Raw genomic sequence first — 18,691 nt, forward strand, 5'->3', positions numbered from 1 at the left:
ACATTTGACTATTTTTTCCCACTGAAAAAGGTGGGAAGGAACAGAAACTTGTTTTAATGGGTTGTTTGGATGGGGGGTTGGGGTTGGAGATAGTCTTGTAATGGTTTGTGATATTGCATTGACGCATTGTTCAATATGCTCTTATCTTAAGCACTTGTTTCTTTATGACACAGGTCTAAAGATGTGAACAGGTGTTGGCTCTAAATTACTGGCTGCAAACAAGGAAGTTAGAACTGGAGGGAAATGAACTGTTAATATTAGCTGGGGAGAATAAGTTGATCTGTGAGGTAGCTGTGCTTCCTGCTGAAGACACAATCTGAGAACAACTGCAGTATAAAACAACAAGTGTGTATTTCATACCTGCATGTCCCTTCTTTGGTTCCCAGCTTTAGGATCCAAAATTTTAAAATAAAATAAGATAATTGTAGGGTGGCTAAAAAATAAAGTCCAAGAAACAAACAAAACTTTGAAGTGAAATTCATGAATATACAGTCATACCTCGGTTTAAGTATGCTTCAGTTTGAGTACTTTCAGTTTAAGTACTCCGCGGACCCGTCTGGAACGGATTAATCCACTTTCCATTACTTTCAATGGGAAAGTTCACTTCAGGTGAAGTACGCTTCAGGTTAAGTACAGACTTCCGGACCCAATTGTGAACTTAAACCGAGGTACCACTGTATTTTGTTTGCTGCCCTGTTTGTCACTAGAGATTCAGGTGGCCTCAGTGGCCAGAATGCCTTCTATCACCTTCAGCTGAAAAGACATTTAGAGTTGTTGATGGACTGGGAAAGCCTGACCACTGTTGTCCATATGCTGGTAACCTCTAGGCTGGATTACTGCAATATGCTGTGTGGGGGGCTGCCCTTGAGGCTGGTCCAGAAGCTACAGCTGGTACAAAATGCAGTGGCTTGACTGGGACAGGATATCACCAACACATTAGCCCGGCTGTTTAAAGGACTGCACTGGCTGCCAGTTAGCTACTGGGTTATGTTCAAGGTGCTGGTTTGGGGGGTATTAAGCCCTACTGCACTTGGGACCTGGTTACCTGAAAGATTGTGACACTTTATATACCCTTTGGAACCACCCCTGTTGCCGTTTCAGCATTTACTGAAGATCTTCCTCTTCCAACAACTCTTTTAACTGGAGATTTTTCACAGTCTGCATCTGTCTTGGAATTGTTTTTAGCATGTTTTTATTTTATCTCTTGTTTGCCACTACAGGCTCCTTTGGGAAGAAGGGTGGGATATAAATAAATAAATATAAAAAGAAATGGTAAGAAATTGAAATGGTCATTATGACAAATGGATGGATGTATAGGTTCAATGGTACGAATGTACTTTAAAAAGTTTTCTGGTCATGGAAAAGGGTAATAGACAAAATAAGGGAGCCAGTGCTATCTGCTGTTAGATAGATGTGCAGTCTGGAAGCAGACCAGCATATCCCTGTCTTTCTTATGACTGTAGGCCTATTTATGAAACCTTTCCAGCTACCAATTCCAGATGCAAGAACTCCTTTGGGGTCATGCCCATGTCTTGAACCTACTTTCCATATTAGAAATGTAAGTCATCAGTATGATCCTGGACGTAGCTCTCACATCTGAAATAGTTAGATGGAATGGATTCAAATGTATCTATTCATGAGAAAGACACAGATATGCTGTTGTATTGTGTGCTGCTTGTGGAATCAGTCAATTGCTTTCCATACCATTCCACTTTCCCTACCTTTTCCTCCAGACATTAGGATAATTCATTCTCCTTGAACATAGCTCATTCACTTGTCATCTTGAATATAGCTGGATGAGTGGGAAGTGACTGCCTAACTTTAGGCACCCATGGGTGAAACAGGTTAACTTGACCCATTTTAGTCTGGCTTTCATTCTGGTTTGGGGACTGAAACTGCTTTGGTTGCTTTAGAACAGTTGCACTGGGAGATAATCAGGGGGAAATTCAACACAGTTGATTCTCCTGGACCTCTCCATGGCTTAAGAGTACTATTGACATAGTATCCTTCCAGATCACCCATCTGGGATGATCCAGCTTTTTTGTTGCCTCTTGCCTCCAGTGCTATTAAACATCTTCACAAAACTGCTGCTGGTACTCATGTGGAGATCTGCACCTAGATTATCCTTTTCATTTAGTCCAGGTGAGGCAATGGACACTCTCAGCAAGTGCCAGAACTTGTAGCGAGCTAGATGAGTGCCGATAAACTGGGGCTCAATCCAGCCAACAAAGTTTTAGATGGTTACATTTACAGCTGCCCTGAGTGTCTCTTTGAGACAAAGCGTGAAATACAAATGATCTACGGTACATAAATAAATACATTTTGGGAAGCTGGCATTCAAACTCTTTGGGATGGAGCTACACTAATCCTAAAGGATCAGGTTGACAGCTTGGGGTTGCTACTGGATCTGATTTTTCAAGTGTCCATTGCACAAAGCACCTTTCACTAAACATCTGTTGGTGTTTCAGCTATTACCGTTCTTGAATAAAAAGGATCTTGTAATAGTTACCTGTGCTCTTGACATTCTGCTAAAATTACATAGTGTCTAATAGTTGATACATGGCTTTGCCTATGTTTGGAAACTTCTGAATGTAGCTGCCCAGTTATTAACTGGGTCCCCAATTCCAATGTAACTAAAAGTGCTGGTTTCTTTTTACTTTTAAACAATCTGGGACAAGGATATCTGAAGGTCCTCCTTCTTGCCTGCATAGAAAGATCATCTGCTGAGGCATTCCTCCAAATGCAGCAGTGGATCTGCCATGATTGCTCCTCAACTTCCTCTGAATCCAGGTTTGTTGGAGGGACACCTTTGCCACATCCTGAACCCCTCTAGCAGAGTGAATCAGGGGGTTCAGACTGCCCTGCCCACCCCCCTAAAACCAATGAGACAAGTTAGCCCCATGCTATGTTTTGGTTTTATTTGTGCGCTGCCTTGCGAGGGCTACACAATGAAAGCTAGAAGTCCACGTAATTAATAAGCAGAATCCCATTTCTGCGAGACCAAAGCATGGCAAGCTACCTCTGGATTCAACCCTGTAATTCTCCAGGAATGGAAGATTCTTAGCTCCTCGAGGTTTCTGAAAGCTTCTTTAGAACATAAGAAGATCCTGCTGAGCCAAACCTGTGACCCATCTAGTCCAGCATCTTCTTCTTACAATGACCAACCAGAGGCTTGTGGGAAGCCCACAAGCAGGAAAAGAGAACCTAGCAATTCTAAATCATGTATCCATCAGTAATCTGTAGCTTAGCTCTAGCCAATTTAGGAGAGACACAGAACAACACTATGTAGATTCTACTCAGAAGAAAGGCCCATTAAGGGGGACTCACTCCCAAGTATATAGAGAGGATAGCAACCTTAATTATAGTGATCTACAAGCTACTATAGTATCTGCACTTCAGCCACTTTAACAGGTTGTGGCTCACTGTTTATATTTTTCCAAAGACAGACAGCTTTGTTTGGGTTTCATCTGACAACACAGAGAGATAGAGAGATCAAGATCACAAACTGCCCTGTCCAGGATGTTTAGCTATGGACTCTTCTGCCTTAGTGCAACATGTTGGACTAGAGGAACTGATCAGCCTTATAGCAATGAGAAACAAGCCTGACGAAAGTCAATACTGTGTATCTTAAAAAGTTGTTGTTATAACTAATATCACAGATATGGCCAGAGAGAGACCAGACATTCTTCAGTGGGAAGAGCTGCGGACGTTGTCCCAGATTGGTTGCATTCTCTGAAGCTTCTGGTTTTGAAGAACTCAGTGGGCAAGTGGTTGCCCAGCCTTGGACAAGTTGTTATTTCTCTGCACCAGCTGTTCTGCCATGGTATGACAGCAGGACATGGGATCATGTGCTAAGCAGCCAGCATTGATGCAAGGGGAGACTTAATCCCTTTGTTGGGCATAATGCTCTGGAGTGCAAGTGTAGAAAAGAGAAATTTCCATAACAGACGGGTTGTATCCAATTAGTTCTGCTCTGAGTAAATGTTAGCTGGATACAACTTACAGTGTATAAAATTATGCACAGAATTGGGAAAGTGGATATAGAAAATGATACTATTTTCCCCCCTCTCTCCCCCTCCCCCCCTCTGTGTGTACATGGAGATTGATGCTGTCCTCATTTATTTCTGTCCCACACCAAGCAGTAGAGCAACAATAGATATTGACTGTGCTTCACAGGTCTGGGTAAAGAGATGTCATGTTGTTCCACACCACTGTGCAAAGGGGATTTGGAAGGGCATGTTATCCCAAAGACAAAGACCAAGGAAGTGACCTCAGCCTCTACATGATCTTCTCTGTCATAGGCCCAGAACAAAACTAAGGGGTTTTTTTGTAGAAGATGGGGCATATCTTCACAGTCTTATCCTATGTTCCTCAAAGGGATGTCACTGCCTCAACTACAGCACAGCACAAGAGCTGAGTTTATAAAAGACCCATGACCTTCAGCTGGTCTGAACTAACTGTAATACAAATACTTAAATTTAACTAGTTTACAGCGTATGGACTGTAAACACGTTCAGTGGACTTTGGTTTAGTGTTGATCTGCTGCTTATTAAATAAGGGACAATCCATATATTGCATGCTGTTTTTCCCTGCAAAATTGCAGCCTGTCAAAGCTATTCTTTGTTTACATTTTTTAATAAAAAAATATGACAGAACTATATTATACCCAAGTAATGTGTAGCTTGGCCCCAAGGGTGAAAAGTAAAGGGCATGTTATTTTGGTACCCCTTGTGCTAGTGACATACAAAGAGAGTTTGTTCTTTTTTTCCTAAGCCAGAGCTCTGTTTTTTAAGTTCATATTCAGAACAAAACACTCAGGAGAAAACAGTTCAGTTTTTGGTAAGATGGAGCGTGCCAGTATGTAAACTTCTCTTAGAGATGATTAAGAGGTGTTCCATTAAGCTGCAATTTTGCAGGGGAGGGGGCTGAGTGCTCATAACAATTATGTGAAAACAAGTCAATGCAGGTTAGTAATTAACCTATTAAAAGGGATATATCCGCTCACACAGGAGCCTCTGTCACGATGCTCAGCATACTGAGCAAAATTTCCAATGCGGCCATAAATCAAAGGCTGGAAGCAACATCTGTAGATATTAAAGAAGCAGCCACTTAAAACAAGAGTAAGCATTACAGCTCGGGCTAAAGATATCCTCTGCTCAGTGCTCTCGTAGCATCCTGTTGACCTCTTTTCCCAAAGAAAATAGCTTGACCTTATTCTAGATAGCTACAACTCTTGTGAAGTTCAGTTTTCTTCCGTGCTGTACCTTTTGAGTTTACTGAGACTGAAACAAGAAAACCAGTTTTTTGGACTCTGGGTTCAATCAATGAGCAGTTAAGGGAAACAAACGCAGAACATGAGTCCTTTAAAAAAAAAAATCTTTACTGAAAGTTGTCTTTTTCTACGCCTACCTCTCTTAGGAGTGACAAGCAAGTGCATACTGTGCAAAAGCCTGGTTGAAGCTGGACAAATAAGCAGAACAGGGAAAGCAGCACATTTATTTCAATTTCAAACTTTGGGGAGCCAAATTGTATTTAGTCTTGGACCACAAATGCAGCCAGTGCCCTTATTTCCCATGACTTTTTAAAAGTAGTACCACCACAAAGTTATTACCAAACACACATTTAGATAAGCAGGAGGGTCTTTTCTCATCTCGCGCCATGCACACAACCTTATGCCTTCCGTCAAGTGATTTGTAAAAAAATAAAATGCTCGAGACTTTTGGCTTGTTATGCCAACCACAATTTACAGTCTTCGAATGATGACATCCTCCCTGTAGCAAGAAAAATAGGACTCTAACAGAGAGTGCAATTTTTTAAAATGGGTTTTCCAGCTGTGATTCAGTGAAGTTGAACACTAAGTGGCAGTACTACAGAGGGAAAATTGTTCCATGTTGTTGAATCTCAAAGAAAAGGCCTTTCTTTTTATCTCTTTTCATTAAATAAACAATAGTGAACAGCTCTTTTTCAATTGCCTCATATTGAGAGTTAAGTAGCGATTTTATCTTCAGCCCTGAGTGAGATATACTGGCCTGAACCCAAAGAGTTGTATTTCCTCGGTTCTTTCAGAGCAGGCCCCAATCCTTTTTTACCAGAGAAAGCCTAACACTATAGGCAACAAGGCCTAGGGCAGACATGGTGGACATCTGCACAGAGGAGGGAATTCAAGCAGGAACAGCTTTTGCCACACACACACACACACACACACACACACACACACACACACAATGGTGCATCTCCTATGAGCATGTGTATTGGCTTGAGGGTCAGACAAGGGCCAAAGGTTCAAATCCTCTCTTAGTTCTCAAGGGCTACATAAACACCATGCATCCAAAACGCAGCATCACCCCCCTCAGAAAAGAACCACCCTGTGAACTGTAGCTTGAGAAGCTCACAGGAGTAGAAGGCAGCCATTACTGAGGGAATTCAAACTGTGCTGCTAGGTAGCCTTCAGGTAATTCCCTGAAGATGAATGAGGAAGGGCCATAGCTCAGTGTAGGGCTTCTGCTTTGCCTGGAGATGGTTCCAGGTTCAGTACCAAAGATCTCTAAGCAGGGCTGGTAGATAACCCCTGTCTGAAATCCTGGAGAGCTGCTGCTGCCTGCCAGTGTAGACAGCGCTGCACTGGATGGCCAAATGGCCTGATTCAGCATAAGGCAGTTTCCAGGGTTTCTTCCCTACTTGCTGACACCAGTTTCCATGCCCGATTCCAGATATGGCTAGGCCTGCCTTTATTAGGAAACTTTCTCTGGACAGCATATAAGAGTTCACAAAGACGGAAACATGAGTGAGCAATTCTGCAATGTACTCCAGAATTAATACCATTTCATTACTCATTTATTGCGGATGATCCAGATGAAATTACTGTGAAACAGTTTCAATCCAGTGTGCATGCATGTTGCACTCTTTGCAGACATCTACATCTGAAATCAATGTATGAGACCCTTCGCTGTGTGTCTCCTCCAAGGGATGATGGCCCATGGTGGCTGCTGCTCTCTCTTTCTCGCTGTCTCTCAAGCTATAGCATTTGCAAATTATCAGATGTTATGCAGCCTTGCCTGGATTAGTTTTCAGTTGACTTACTCAGAACCAGATGCCAATCCTGGACAGGCGCACTGGGAAACTACTAGGTAAGATGAAGAATAGAACCAACCCATATCAATGTACGAGGTGATGGTGATCGTGCCAAGACTGCACAGAATCATTCAGCAGGGATTCTATGGGCATCTGCCAGAAATGCTGATAACTAGTGAATGGTTCTCCTGTCCAAGAAAGTGGTTGGCTGCCTGCTGTGGGTGTGGTTGTGGTGCCTCCAGAAGGCAGCCTAAAAGGTGCTGCTGGATCCAGCATTGTCAGTAGAGTGACCCAAGTGACCTTGTTGGGTAAGAGAGCTTTTCACAGGCTGCAGCTGGTTAGGCAACTGCAATCGTTCCTGGACTAGGCCAGCTTGACCTCAGTGGTTCAGGAACTGGAAACCTCAAGACTGTGCTACTGCAATGCATTCTATATGGGGCTTCCCTTTTGTCTGGTCCAGAAGCTGCAGTTAGTGCAGAATGCTCCAGAACGACTGCTGACAGTTTGTCAGGTAGAGTCCATCAGCATAAAGGTGAAAGACCCCTGGATGTTTAAGTCCAGTCAAAGGCAACTATGGGCTTATGGCGCTCATCTCACTTCAGGTCAAGGGTGCCGGGCGTTTGTCCACAGACAGCTTTCCGAGTCATGTGGCCAGCATGACTAAACCGCTTCTAGCACAATGGGACACCATGACAGAAGCCAGAGTGCACAGAAACACTGCTTACCTTCCCGCCACAGTGGTACCTATTTATCTACTTGCACTGGCGTGCTTTCAAACTGCTAGGTTGGCAGGAGCTGGGACAGAGCAATGGGAGCTCACTCCGTTGCAGGGATTTGAACCGCCTACCTTCTGATCAGCAAGCCCAAGAAGCTCAGTTGTTTAGACCCCAGCGCCACCCACGTCCATCGTCATATTACACTTGTGCTCAAAGATCTGCACTTGCTGCCAGTTTGCCATCGGGCCGAGTTCAAGTTGCTACTACTGGTATATAAAGCCCTTACATGCTTGGGAACAGTTTACTTAAGGGATTGCCGTCTGGCAACATCTGTATTTCAGAATTTCCTGACTCTAATCATGAGGCAGGTGCCATAATTGTATTCCTTTAGATGCCTGCTGAAAACATTTCTGCTTTAGGAACATGTGTTAGCTTTTAAAAGAAGTTTTAAAATGCACTCCTGGCTGCACGAATATAAGCCCCACTTTAACTTTTCACGGTCGGAATTTGGGGGGAAAGTGAGGTTTATATTCAGGCCAATACGGTGTCATCCTAAGCACATAAAAAGAGGCCGAAGTTAAGAGTCAGAAAGATATTTCAGATTTTTAGGAGCCAACCTCAGTTATTCAGGACATATAAAGGATTTATGTATATATAATTTCAAATTAATAGGAGCTATCCACAATTTTTCAGCACTCAGGAAAACCAGTATGTGAGATTCAATCATAGTAATAGACTTAAGTTAAAAGTATTACTGCTTTGAAGTTACATGGATAGATGGCGCATGCCTACTGAGGGTGAAATAGTAAGCCTTGTCATTCATGCTGCCAGTCAGTGGCTCAATGAAATTCACTCAATGGGGCAGTATAAACAAGTAATCATCATTATCTTTTTATTTTACTCTTGCCACACCGCCTGGACCATTGCCTCTGTGTGTACGTGCATTTATAAATATCACAATGGTTTCAATTCTGAGTATTTTTATCAATCCATGAATTAAAGATAACACAGGTACTTGCTGTATACTACCAGGATAGATTCTCTGCATACATTAAAACTCAGTTACTAGAAGCATAAATAAGTAATGGTTATTGATCTCAAAACGGTAATAACCTCAAAAAAAATGTATAGCAAACAAAGTAATTAAAAAAAGTACTTTTGGAAAAAAGAAAAACCCTTAACGTTCAAGGCAAGAGGCTAATGGCAATTCTGGGAAAAAAGAATGCATGTGGTTGTAACACATTGCTCTTTTAATCTTATAAAAAATTGAAGAATTAGAGCAATCAATAGCACACAACAAGGCTGCCAAATAGTTCATTCATTGTTTGGACATCTGAAAATAATTACTAGGTAGCGTTTTCAAAAGCACCTCATTTAGGTGACTTGTAGCATAAGCAGAATTGTATTTACCTGGAAGTAAGATGCACTGACTTTAACATAAATTAAAGAAAGTTGATGAGGACAATTACTGCAGCTGCGATACGCAGCAGTGATGGTTGGTGGGAAGAGAGAAATAAACCCCTTTAAGCATTGTGAGGCTTACTTCTGGGTAAACGTGCACTGAATTGGTGCCCCGCCCCCCGTCATTCAAATCTCACCTTAGCCACATATTTGTTTAATGGTCTTAGGCAGCTTTCTTAAACCTGGTCCCCTCCAGATGTTTTGGACGATGACTCCCATCAGACTCCAGGCAGGGCAGCACAGTCACCCCAAACATCTGGAAAGCACCTGGTGGGGGAAGGCTGCCTAAGACCATTAAACAAATATGCGGCTAAGGTGAGATTGAATGACAGGGGGGGCACCAATTCAGTGCACGTTTACCCAGAAGTAAGGGGATAATAATGATCTGCTGGGCAGGGCTGTCGTAAGGATTCCCAAGGCAATGCATATGAAGTGTTTCAAGCACAGTGAAGTGCTATATATTAAGAGAAAGGTCTGTGGCTGAGGAGCAGAGCACACACAGAATGCCCCATGTACCTTCTGTTCAGGTTGGTAAATAGTCCTCTCTGAAACCCTGGAGAGCTTGCTGCTAGTCAATTTAGTGTGGCCAACATGGTGTCCTCCAGATATGTCCAATGGCAACTCCCTGGCCTGGGTGGCAGGGGCTGGTGAGAGTTGTATCCAGCAGCAGCAGCATCAACAGCTGGGGGGTACCACAGTGGCTATCCCCGGATGTAGGAGACACTGAACCCAATGCCCCAATGGTATGGGGGTTCAGCATAAGGCACCTTCCTAAGTATTCACTTCCAAGAAAGTGGGCTGAAAAATTCAGTTCACAACTTAGTCCTAGACTGAGATATGTGGCTTATGCCGTCACAACAACATTCACTCTCTAGGTCTAAAATGCCAGTGCAACCTCATTCCCCATTGATTCCAGGCACAAAGGTGTACCACAGTTCCTTTAGAAAAGAGGGGACTGGAGGAGGTATGATAACCATCTTCTAATATCTCAAGGAAGATGGAGCAAGCTTGTTCCCCCCCTCCTACTCCAGAGGGTAGGACTTGAACCAATGGCTTCACGTTACAAAAAAGAAGAGCTTTCTGATAGTAAGAGCTGTTTGGCAGTGGAATGCACTTCCATGAGAGGTGGTGGACTCTCCTTCCTTGGAGGTTTAAAAGCAGAGTTTGGGTGGTCATCTGTCATGGATGCTTTAGTTGAGATTCCTGCATTGCAGGGGGTTGGACTAGATGACCCGGGATCCCTTCCAACTCTACAATCCTATGATTCAACGTTGGTGGTGGCATTGTTGATAGTGCCTCATCCTTTCCACCCAATCCATGCTGATACCACTCTAATGCATTATGAAGTCTTGTTGACACAGCAGCCTAATTCTGCTGCTGCACCTGTTTGAGATCCAAATACGAATGCTAAGAGAGAATGCTAATCCTCTATGTTACTCAGTGCTATCAAACAGTTTCATGTGTATGTCAGCAAGATCCTAATGAAACTTACTTGGATCCGAGATGCATTTAAAATAACAGGATTTCATTCCACATTCAGGACTGGGGTGGCAGGAGCTTAATTTGTGGTCCTCAGTTATGCTTTGTCATGCATGTAATGCCTAACTAAGCTATGAATCCCCAGGCTGCAAGTTGAATTTTAAAAATAGTCTAGATCTTGAACAACCATATTCTCAAATGGCCAAAGCAACACAATCCCTGTTGAAATGGAAAGTGCTTATTTTGTGGGAAAGAGAATGGCAGACCCAAGTTCTGTTACTAACTAAACTTTCATGTAGATAAGGTCCATGGAAATTAATGGGATGCACATTTTCAATTAATGGATAGGATTCGAACTGCCATCTGTACACTGAGCATTCCCAGTCTCTCCCTTCCTACAGCAAGCCCTGGTGTGGATGTGCACACACTATAAGATGCTGCAGAAGGTCAAGGGACCATGGGGTGGGGATGGGGAAATCACTATGTGCACACAAGACCACTTTAGACAGCCATGTGGGTCTCTTTAAATCCTGGTCACTGTGATCAGATTGGGATCACAAATTATGGCAGATTTGATAAAGCAATGAATGGGAAATGAATATTCCCTGTTCTTGCAATGAGTGGATGAAATGCACAGGCAAGTATTGCCAAAATATATAGAGATTGCTTGCTTTTATTAAGTTGTCTTCCCCCATCCACCAACTGAACGCACAATATAAAAGGAATTTAATAATTTATGGGAAGTGTTCACACACACACACACACACAGGGAGAGAGAGACTTCCGTCTAGCAAAGTAGACAAAAAGGACAAATAACTTTATAGCCCTGGAATTCCAGTTATGGTAACCGGCGTGTTTTAAATTCCAGTAAAGGTTACATTTCAACAAGTGTCTCTTTCCGTTCACTTACTGAGCCTTGCTGGCTTGTGTAGATGCATAATTCTGAGCTGCGGCCAACAGAGTTACTTCCCGTTACATTCCATTTATAACCTCTGGCAGTGTGTCATACCTAGGCGGTTATGCATCCCCACTGCTGCTGCCACACATCCTAATTCTCTCTACAGCACCAACAACGTCAAGTTGCCCAAGTCATAAATATATCTCTACATACACTGAAGAATGAGTGAAACTTTTTGTTTCCAGGAGATGACACTCAAGTTTGATTTTGAATCACAGTGATGGAAGGAACTGGAGGCAATGCTAGAGGGAATTACCAGTTCCTTGGGCTGGTGGGGAGATGGACCATGCCGCCACCACTGCACACAGGCAAACCTATGTCACTCATTTCCCCAAGCAACTAGCTGCAACAGACTTGCACTCCCTGTCTGACTTTCAATTAGAAGAATGATCTTGTTGGAGCAGGTTAAAATCTATGCACCCCAGCATCCTGATCAAAACATCCTGATCCTTGAAACATGGAAGTTCCACTTAGCTATCATAGCTAATGTGTGTAAACAGATGTCTCATCCATAAATTTATCTACCCTTGTTGGACTCAAAGTCTCTGGTGAGGCTCCAGCAGCCTGTCAGACTCCAGTGTTGGCTGGTGCCCATTGAGACTAGCAGGGTTGTACCACCATTGGCTGATGGAGCCAGAGCCAACTGATACTTGTTTTGTCCCCATCCTCCTTCCTGCATTACATGGGGCAATGCTGAGACCAAGGTGGAGGAAGGTGACAGGCAGTGCAACCCCTGAAGGCGGACTGAGGATGGTGGGGCAGCACCATATTTGCCCTAAGGAACTGCCTGTCCCAGGTAGCATGGTCAGTGCAGCAGTCCAAATCTAGAAATCCACAGTTCCCCATTTAAAGGTGCATCCCCATGTATATGCTTATTCAAAAGTTAAGTCCATTGAGACTTAACACACAAGTCTATGTAAATGCATAAAGACTGCAGCCTAGATGTCATTCTCAAACCTGTGTGAAAAACAGGTCCCCCAAATTCACTTTTGTTCCCATGTTCCCCCGCCCCTCCGTTTAATCCATTAGGAGCTGCATTCTTTGCTTGCAAGCTCATTTCTGTACCCAAATATTTTGGCAGCTTCCTCCCATTAATCATTAAGATAAACATTGGTGGGTGGGCATTGTATTAAAAAGAGATTGATCTCCAGTAATTTTCAGGGAGAGTGAGTGTGTGTGTTCCCAGCAGGAACCCATTTCTCTGGCTTTCCTACATCTCTCACACATACAAGATTGGTCTCCGTCGCTTAGACCGTTTCTCTGCCTCCTTGCCCAGTTGCATGCCTTTGCTGTCATCAGAAAGCGTTCCCCGCGTCCTGGCTGCTCTCATCTGGGCAGGGGTGCTCGTGGAAAAAAGGTCCTCTGACACATCATGTTACACAAGGAAATCCCCCTCTGCATGCGAGGCCCCTCCGAACCAGCGATGTAAGACGCATCGAGCCTGACGCGGATGATCCCACCTCGCCCAGCTGCGTGGAGCAGAAGACCTCCCACTCCCATTCAGAGGTTGGCGGCGGCGGCGGCGCTTTGCTCTGGAATCCCGCCCTCTCCTCTGGGCCTTGAGCCGCTGTGCCTCTCTCTCTGACCAGCAGAGGGCCCCCTGTCCCATTAAAAACCACACAAAACCACCACCCGAACAAACTCGCTCCACATAACTATACCACCACAAAAATCCGCCGAGTATCTCAATTGCAGCGCTGCTTGGGTTGTTGTGCTGGTTTGGGGGGGGGCACGCCTCCCCCAGCCACAAAAACCCTTCCTTCCAGTTCCTTCCTCCGTCCTCACCTTCCTTAAACCCGCAGCTGCAGTCTTAAGAAGCCTCCCCTAAAAGAAGGGGAACCCCTTCCTCGCCCACCAGTAATCGAGCGGCAGCCAGCCAGCCGCCCACAAACCCGCTTCCTCCGCTCCGCTGCAGCCTCGAGGGGCTCCCCGCCTCTCCACGTACCGTCGGATGGGACCAGCCGGGGGATGCCCTGCTTGTTTGCCTGGGCTCCAGCGAGTGGGCTCCAGCGGCGCGCCTCGCTCGCTCTCTCCTGCCGCCCTCGGACACCCACCACCTCCGTCGGGTGGGCTTTCCGCAGAGGAAAGTGCGCGACAAGTTGCAGGCAGCAAGCGAGCTAGAACTAAGTGCGCGCGTTGGTGAGCGAGGTCGTGCCATAGCCTGGCCAGAGGTGGCCGCAACTGGAGGCAGCGAGGGCGCCAAGTCCCTGCCAGCCGCGAAGCGAGCAGGTGTCTGGTGCTCTAGGCACACCAGCCGAGAGGGGCAGATCGGACAACAAACCTCGCTCGTTTGCCTTCCCCCCCTCCACGCTTACCTTGGGCTGCGCTCGCTCTCGGGCTTTACTTCCGAGGAAGCGGACAGGCCCGACGGGCGGATGGCGCCGCGATCCCCTCGCTCCCAATCCTCCCGCCCACCCCGCGCTCCATCAGCTTCTTGAAGGGAATCACACACCCCCCCGGCCGGGTCCTGCCGGAGCCCCGGGTCCTCAGCTCCCTAGCCCTCCCCTACCTTCCGACGCCCTCTCGCGTCTCCCATTTTGCTTGGCGCCCCTGCTGCCCCTTTCCAGGGCGTGCGCTGCCCGGGCGCCTCTCTCTCCACCCAGCTCGGCTCGAGTCAACTTTTCTTTTCCCCCCGTCCCTACCTTGCCGTCCACACAAAGCCTGCTGGGGTCTCCTCCGGAGAGTCACATCGTCTCCCAGCCGTCCAGTCCCTGCAGCCGCCTCCTGCAGCTCCAGAAACACAGGAGGAGGCGAGCAGCTCGAATGTCTCATCAAAGCTTTATGAAGGGTGGGAGGGCAGCGGCGTGGTGGGGAGCCTCTGATCTCGTTCTCTCCCTTCCTCTCCCCCCCAGCGGGGCGGGGGGCTGGCGTAGGAGCCTCTCTCACACGAGCCCGCCGACCCCCCCCCCCCCGCCCGTGGCTGGCTTCTGCTCACTCAGGAATTATTTAGATCTCCGTTTGGGTTTCGATTGGTCCAAGCAGGAACGCCGAGGACTGGGGTGCCCGCTTTAAAGGAACCGCACTGCCTCTCCCACCCCATCCCAATGCCGGACGGCAAACGCTGTTTGCTCCCTAGAAGGGGAGGGCTCACCTCCGCCTGCTACAAACTTTTTAGTCCCTACCAGGGTAGGGTTGGTCGACCAGCTCTCTCTAGGGAAGGGAGAGGATCGGGTTGGAATAGGCACCCAGATCGCTCCCCCCCCCACAACTCCTTATCGCGAAGCATAGTTGCAAATAACATCTGAAAGCCCGTAACAGCCACGCATATTACAGACACTTATGCCTTTCCCAGGTTAGTTTTAGGCTGGTCGTGCTCAAGCCCCACTCCCCACCAATCACAATGCAATAGGACTACTCCGGAGTAAGCGGATTGGACAGAAAGGCGGTGCGTGAGAAGATGGGTAGAATACCAATAAAAGTTTATTCCCCCTTCCAGTGCCTGGCTTTTAATAGTAATTTTAAAATCCAGGGAACTGGGGCTTCCTCTCGAAATGTTACGAAATCCCTTAAAAAGCTGGAAAAGATTGGCTTACTTGTTCGTGCATTAAACAAACCAGATCCATTTAAATATAGCTCCCTCACTGACCTCTCCATAGTCTGCCTATTAAGAATGCAATCAAGATAATAACAAACATTCTTTATTAATGAAGGCTTCGGGTACTGTTACAACTAGTCACTTTCGAAGAGAACACGCAGCGGGCAAACGTGCTCGATCCAGCCAGCCGGCGGATTCTCTCGCAGACAGAACCAGACAGGCAGAAGCAACGCAACCCCAAGCTCACCTTTCGTTTTTTAAAAAACCAAACAAAGTCCCGCAAAACTTAATTTATTGTTTTGTTACAAAAGCGCGCCTCCTTGCGAAAGCCAGCCACCCGAAATTGGCTCCTGCGAGGCTGCTTTGGGAAGCGAGAGGGAGAAAAGAGATCTCCCCGCCACACACACTACTTGCCCCAATTTTGTAACTCGTCCCCTCCCGCGCGCGCAACTCTTTCCCGTTCATGCCGCCGACACAGATTAAATGATTGCTAGTGGAAATTGCGTGGCGGAGGTTAATAATTGCAACACACGACCCGCCCCTTCACACACGACTGAGCAGCTTCCTTTGATCTTGGCCCGGACGGAGAGATTGCATTGTTTAGCAGCGGCTCGCCTCGGGTCAGCCTAGCGCCGGATCGAAACCTCTCGAGCGCCGCTAGGGTGTGATGTACGGACGGGAAGCCACGCGCGCCATGCGTGGAGGTCACGTGACGCCCCGCCCGCCTCTCGGAGGGAGACGCCGCTGGCAGCACTAACGAGGAACCGCAATCCCGACGCATGCGAAGGATGCCGCCCATTAGAAGGCGGGGGGGGGGGTCGCTGCCAGCCTCCGGTTGCCGCCCCTGGCACGTGTTCGATGATGCTCCCTCTTCACTTGTTTCGGTTTCTCCTTAAAACTCTGGAAGAGGGTTTTCCCTACCTTGCGAAAAGGAGACATTTATTTGGAAGCGCTGAAGCCACCCAGAGTGGCAGATGGGGGGGGATTTTTTTAAAAATATATATATAATCATCATTAAGTTGAAACACTTAGTTTTTTGTAAAATATTTATGCTTTTTCTTCCTTTCCTAAAAAGGTGCTGCAGTTGTGCCTTTAGCTTTTGCTGCCAAAGATTTTGGTTTCATAACGATCTTGAAATGTGGTCCTCATTGCAGTCCTCTACAATGCGGAATCCCAGCCAGATGGGCAGGGTATAACCCAGGCCCATCACACAGACAGTGACGCAAATGTCTGTCTTAGGCTATCTACACACTATACCTTTAAGGTGCAATTTCTATTCCTCCTCAAAGAATTCTGGGTACTGTAGTTTGTTAAGGTGTGTTGGGAATTGTAGTACAGTGGTACCTCAGTTTTCAAACATAATTTGTTCCGGAAGACTGTTCGACTTCTTAAATGTTTGAAAACCGAGGTGCAAAGGGTAGTCTGCAAATTCAGTAGAGAAAATTGGGGAAAAAACACATCAGCGGAAGCTGTTTGACTTTTGAGGTGTTCGTAAACCGAAACATTTGACATCTGAGACGTTCAAAAACCGAAGTACCACTGTACTGTGAAAGGGTTAACTACAGCACCCAGTATGCAGCCTCAGCTGGGACTAGTAAACTAGCAGATAGGCCAAGCAAAGTCAACAGTGCAAGGGTGGCTCACGGTATTTTGTACAACGTCAAATGGTGCCAAGCTGCCTTCAAGTCAAGTTGCGTAGGCCAGCCAAGGATATTGCAGAGCTTCAAGAGGAGGGAGGAGACACAGGATATTGGGAACATTTCAGAAAAGAGCAGCCAAAATGGTTGGGGGTAACCTTTGGGGTATCTTAATTTAGGGGGGAGGACAAGCAAGGTGGTGGGGGCATGGTAGAGATGAACCCTCTCTCATAATACTAGAGCTTTGGACCAGCCAACAAAGCTGAGTGTTAGAAGATTCAGGACATATTACAAAATAAAGTGCTTCTTCACACAGCCACATAGTAAATTTGCTCCCACATGATGTAGTGATAGTTACTAATTTTGGTGGCTTTGAAAGGCAATTGGACAAATTCATGGAGGATAAAGCTACCAATGTCCACTAGCCATAATGGCCATGTTCTGTCTCTGTTACTGGAGGCAACATACTTCTGAATACCAGCAGCTGAGAATCACAAGCAGATCCTTACTGGCTTCCCATAGGCATCTGCTTGAGAGCAGGGTTTTAGTCTAGCTGTGCCCTTGGTCTGATCCAGCAAGGCTCTTCTTAAATTATTTTGGTACACGAGGCAGACAATCCCATGAGCACCTCTCCCCCTTCCAGTGAGCAAAAATTCATCAATATGGTGATAATGAATGAATGAAATATGGAGGAAGGAAATGGCCAATATAACTTCGATTTAATAAGAACAAAAGAGGTAATTCTACAAGCCGGCTCTTTTTAGAGGGATCACACTTACAGTGTGATCAAGAATACATCTCCTGAATATCCTGCCTCTACCGTAATTGCACCAGGGAAGTGTTTGATTTCGAGAAAGATCAGGTGCCACAGGTCATGTAAGCTTGCTGTTTTAAAGAAGCAGGGCTTCATTTGCCTTTAAGCAGGTATGTGACAGGTAGAAATGCTTCACCTCTTGAAACTCTCTGTGGTATCTAGTGTTGAAGAACATGAAAGTCCTAGGCTGTTGAAGTGTGCATGGTAGACTCCACCTGTGTGCAGGTTTGTAGTGCACACACATCAGTGAGAAAATGGTACCTTCAAGCATGTGCAGAGTGCTATTGTTTATATTTTATAAGTTTATGCGGTGCAGGGCTAGAGCCTGGCTCAAATCAAACTTCCTTGTTTTGCACTACTCCCCATCCCTCCCCAGTCATTCGCCAACAGTGCCAATGGAGGTATGCAGTCATCACTAACTAAAATGTGAGGTCTCCAGGACCACACAGGCTCACAGTTGCCCACTATGCATGTGTGTGCATGCTCCAGTTGCATATGAAGCAGAATGTCTATCCCCAAACTTTTGCAGGCACAAACAACACTGAAAGAAGATCAGATATAACTGCCCCAATACGATTATGAGCACAAATCTGCATGAAAGCACAATGAGAAGGATGTCTGGAGGGGCTTAATGGCCAAGTAAGACCAAGTCAAACTTCTCAGGCCCGGGCCAGACTTTCAACCCAAACATGCATTTGGGGACCCATTTCTTAATTTTTTACCATGTATTTTGCATGGTCGTAGTTGAAGACCAGAGGTCTAGTCTGACTGGATGCAGCTGTCCAAGGTCTTAGACAAGATTCTAACCCAACTCTGTTACCTGAACTTTTCTCTCTCTCTCTGCTGAACTAGGAAACTGTGTATAAGAGGCAGATCTGGGCTTGATGTTCCCCCAAAATGGGGAGAAGCCATAGCATACCTGAAGGAGCGTCTCCACCCCCATCATTCTGCCCGGACACTGAGGTCCAGCGCCGAGGGTCTTCTGGTGGTTCCCTCACTACGAGAAGCCAAGTTACAGGG

The 18,691-nt window shown here is 46.0% G+C and overlaps 1 protein-coding gene across 1 annotated transcript in view; it reads right to left on the reverse strand.

Moving 5' to 3' along the window:
* Nucleotides 1-14,566, reverse strand: part of BDNF (brain derived neurotrophic factor) — a 42,312-nt gene extending 27,746 nt beyond the window's left edge. The window contains exon 1 of the mRNA XM_035117808.2: nucleotides 14,328-14,566. The gene's annotated coding sequence lies outside the window, so the exon portion shown is untranslated. The remainder of the gene's footprint in view (nucleotides 1-14,327) is intronic.
* Nucleotides 14,567-18,691: the final 4,125 nt, after the last annotated feature.

Source organism: Zootoca vivipara, chromosome 1 (genome assembly GCF_963506605.1).
Source record: "Zootoca vivipara chromosome 1, rZooViv1.1, whole genome shotgun sequence".
NCBI lineage: Eukaryota > Metazoa > Chordata > Lepidosauria > Squamata > Lacertidae > Zootoca > Zootoca vivipara.